Genomic DNA, 4,992 nt, shown 5'->3' with positions numbered 1-4,992 from the left:
GTTTGAGGCAAGGATGACAAAAATCTGTCTCCCATATTTTGGGTGTGTTGTCAGGAGTGACCAGTCTTCGGAAGAAGAGATTATGTTTGGAAAGGTGGATAGTTGGAGGAAAGAGGAAGACTCTTAACAAGGGGTCTAAAACAATATTGACTGGAAAAATGAGCTTGAGTGTATTTGAAACAGTGATGATGTCACAAAAGAGGGCATAGTTTGATCTTTTCAAAGGGTTACCATGAGTCATAGATGACTTGACGGCACAAAACAACATTTGCAGTATGGCGTTTCAAAACAAGACCCCAATAAAATGGTAATAAAACCAAAATCCAGATAAATAAAAAGCCCCAAGTATTCACTTAACTATTGCTGTTGTTGTTGTTAGATGCCATTGAGTCAATTCCAACTCATCTTGACCATGTGAACAACAAATCAAAACTTATGTCATTCCTAGAAGAAACAGCATATCATGCTATGAAAAGTGGAGTATCAGTAAGAGAAGACCCTCGATGACCCAGATTATCACAACTGCAACAAGGGGCTTACTCACAGCAGATTTTCTGAGATGGCAGAGAATGGGGTGGCATATGTTTTTTGAACATACGTTACTATGAGTTAAAGGTAACTTGATGGTACCTAGTAACAATATCAAGCTCATTCACTCTATCTAAGGAATAGGAATAATTTGTGTTTATAAACTTTTAAAAAACATTGTCAATATTTTTATCTATTCTTTTTTAGTTAATGTTTTTATTATTCATATATGTTGTGTTTCATGCATGTACATTGTGTTTTACACAATATCATTTACATTTTGCTCATTTATATTGTGAGGAATTTTTCCCCTTACACTCATCTTACTATACTACTTTTGTGAAAGTGTGTAGGTCAGCTACTGCATGCTTTATGCCCTTTTGGATAGCCGTCATTTAGACAGTCAATTTCTGATTTTCCTGTCCTTATCAAACCAATACTCTGAGGGAGCAAGCATGTCCCTTTCGCTGAAGGATCCTCTATATAACTTGGAAACTTTGAGCACCTGCAACCACAAGCAAAGACCAGAACAGAGCAAGCCAAAAAAGAACCAATACTTCTATTTTAAAAAATGATTTTGACATTAAGACACTAATGTGCAAAATCACACATACTTTACTAATTTCCTAAAAAACACTGTTGTTGGATATGTTTCAGTGAATTAGTAAAATAAAAGCACAATGTAGAGGCCTGGAGTTCAGTTTCTGTGATAATGTCCTCAGATTCTATGAAGAAAGAACTTTAAAGCTATAGTTTTCAAATATCATGTAATAAACTGACATGTTTCAAAACTGTGTCCAGTGTCTCTAAACATATGTGATTTCCATGGATGAGAATACTTTCAGCTGACTGCTAAGTACCACAGCCTATTTGATATTGAATCCTGATAACTATTAAAAAGATCTTTCTTTTTAAAAAGGTGTAAAATCTTCTTTGATCCAGTCATAAGATAGTTATTTCTATAAAGAATTCTTCCTAGTTGTTGTTTCAGCTATAAATTTACACTTTGATTGAAAACATAACTCAAAATGAACATAAAGATCTTTTGAAAATTAACCACTTTACCAACTGACTGGAAGAGTTCTATATTTGTTCCCATTCCAAATAAAGGTGACCCAACAGAGTGTGGAAACTACAGAACAATATCATTGATTTCACATGCAAGCAAGATTCTGCTGAACACTATATGAAAACGACTGGAACAGCACATCAGCAGAGAACTACCCGAAGTCCAGGCTGGGTTTAAAAGGGATCATGGTACTAGGGATATTGTAGCTAATGTTAGATGGATCTTGGCTGAAAGCAGAGAGTACTGGAGGAATGTCTATCTGTGCTTCATTGATAATGTAAAGGCCTTTGACTGTGTGGATCATAACAAACTGTGGCTGACTCTGAAAAGAATGGGAATCCCAGAACATTTTATTGTGTTAATGTGAAACCTATATTTGGACCAAGAGTTAGACATGAGAACAGAGCAAGGAAACATTGCATGGCTCAAAATTGGGAAGGGCGTACACCAGGGATGTGTTCTGTCTCCATAACTTTCCAACCTGTATGCAGAACAGATTATCCGGGAGGCTGGGCTCTATGAGGAGAAGTGTGGTGTCAGGATTGGTGGAAGATCTATCAACAATCTGCGTTATGCAGATGACACAACTCTGCTTGCTGAAACTGAGGAGGACCTGAAGCGCTTGCTGCAGAGGGTCAAGGACTGCCGCCTTCAGTGTGGGTTGAGGCTCAGTGTCAAGAAGACAAAGATTCTCACCACTGGACCTATTTACAGCATCAGGATGGATAGTGAAGAGATTGAGATTATTCACAATTTTAGTCTGCTTGGCTCCACAATCAACACTCTTGGCACCAGCAGCCAGGAAATTAAAAAATCTATTGCAACGGGAAGTCTGCTGTTAGGTACCTCTCTAAAGTTCTGAAGAGCAATAGTGTCTCTCTGGAGACTAAGGTGCGTCTGATACAGGCCATGGTTTTGGCAATTACTTGTTATGCGTCAGTTGGAAAATAACTAGGGGGGAAACAAGGGGAATTGATGCCTTTGAGCTTTAGTGTTGGAGAAGAGTATTGAGGGTACCATGGACTGCTAAGAAAACAGATTCATTCTTGATTGAGAGGGTTAAACCAGGTTGCTACTTGGAGGCAAGGATTCTGAGGCTTCTTCTGACAAGCTTTGGTCATGTTGTAAGGAGAGACTGGTCCTTGGAGAAGTACATCATGCTTGGGAGGGTGGAGGGCAGGTGCAGGAGGGGAAGCACCTCTAGGAGGTGGATTGATTCGGTGACTGGGGTAGTTGGGATGGATGTGTTGGAGACAGTGAGATTGGCACAGGACAGAGCAGAGTTTAGGGCTGTTGTACATAGGGTTACTATGAGTCGCAAACGACTTGACGGCACATAACAACAACAACAACAAAGTTGGAAGTTCCAGTGCTTAGCATAGTTAGGCATCATGTCATGGATACAAGTATCAAACAATATTTTATTTCCCAATGTAATAGAAAATATCATTGCTCATTTTTTCATTTTGAAAAGATTTGGATCTTTATATTTTATATGGAAATGTTATAACATTCAAAATCAGGTGTAAATCACTTTAAGTTCATTATACATAACTGTATCATAATGTTTTCTTTTGACTCTCTTTTTTTCACTTGACATGTTTTGATTGACTAGGTTGGCAGAGATACACATTGATTTTTGAGGAAAAAAACAAGCATAAAACATATGTGGATTAACATTAATAGGACAATCCACTGACTGTTGACTTCTCAAAATCAAAAAACGTACTTCAGTGAGAATGGAATTTTATATGCAAAGTACAAAAATAAAATAAAATCTAACCTACAATTTATTTAAGTTCTCACTTTATGCCTCTGAACATGATTTAGACTTGATGAGATGGTAAAATTTGCAATGGCCTTGTTAAAAGTCTATAAACCTTCTTAGTATTTTCCCACCCTATAGGTAAATAGCACCCGCAGGTGCTATTTACGTAATTTACATTATTAGCTAGCTATCCCGTTCCTTTGATGTAGCTATAGACACCCTGCATTTGTACAGTCCTACCCAAACATGGTGAAAGTCAGATTCTAATGTAATATAGACTTATAAGCAACAAATGATAAAATGTAAATATTTCCACTTCAAGTTATGAAAATTTTATGGACCAAGAAAACCCTGGTGGAATATTGCATCAAACTATCAGAAGTTTGAATCCACTAGCCTCTCTTCAAAAAAAGATGCACAGTCTTTTCTGGTAAGTATTTTCATTCATGGAAGTCAGATGGAGGAAAGCTATAAGTTGGAATTGAATCAAAGAAAGTGCATTTGGTGTTTTGGTTGATTATGACTTTAGGAGACCTGGTGGTAGGTTAGCTAGTACTAACTAGCTGATAACTACAAGTCATTAGTGTTGTTGTTGAAATATCATGGAGTTGGAACTGATTCATATCTAAACTTCTAGTGTGTTTAAAGGCAGTTAATTGCACAGGAGGGAGCTCTGATTACCTAGTGGTAAGAAGTTGTATTGCAATCCCAAAGGCATGCAGTTCTAATCCCCGTGCTGCTCTGTGAAGAAGGCTTAAACATCTCCTGTGTGATTGACTGCTTCAGTAAACAAGTGTCTTGTGTGATTAACTGCCTCTGAAAACTCTGAAGGTCAGATATAGGTTGCTTCTGACTTGATGGCACACAACAACAACAAATGGTACAAGAGGAGATTGCCCTTCTTTTCCTGAGGAGCAATTGGTGGCTTTGAACTGAATGTCTTCAAGTTGGCAGAGCAATTTCGTAACAGAAGCCACCAGAGCACCTGTAAAACTTGTTGTTTTTGTTATGTGCCGTCGAGTCTTACAGCCTTGCAAATCCTATGGGCCACTTTTACTGTCTCCTATGGGATACTGCTCAGCATTTTTTTCCTTTATTATAAACTTGATGTTAAAATCTAACAAGGACATTATGAAAACGAGGTTTCATATGATGGGAATGGCCCAGTTCAGATTTGTTGCTCATGAGATTACTATGACTCTTACTTGATTCAACAGCATCTAATAACAACTACAAATTCTAAACAAAATGCTTTCAAAATCACTGTAGCAATATGCTTTAAAAAAGGAGATGCTGGGGGTGGGAGTGGGGAGAAAAGTGCAACAATGAATGAATGGAATACCAAAATCTCTGTAGATGTCAATTGAAATTAATAATAATTAAAAAATTAATAAAAAAGGAGATACAATAAGTAAAACTTTGTGAAGTAATTCCAAAATAAGAAACTTATTTTTTTGTAAATGTTCACAGAAAACATAACAAAATATTGTTTAAAAACAGAAAAAGATTCCATGACCAAATTGAATTTTGCCCTCGAATCCAAGTGTTTTACATTAGGAAGTGGATTCATATCAGCTATGTTTTTTAAAGTAATTAAAGATTTTTTTTTAAATTTCCACATTTTATT

This window comes from Elephantulus edwardii, unplaced genomic scaffold (genome assembly GCF_000299155.1).
Source record: "Elephantulus edwardii isolate Elephantulus edwardi_28Jun2011 unplaced genomic scaffold, EleEdw1.0 scaffold00003, whole genome shotgun sequence".
Classification (NCBI taxonomy): Eukaryota; Metazoa; Chordata; class Mammalia; order Macroscelidea; family Macroscelididae; genus Elephantulus; species Elephantulus edwardii.
This window is presented reverse-complemented; position numbering follows the sequence as displayed.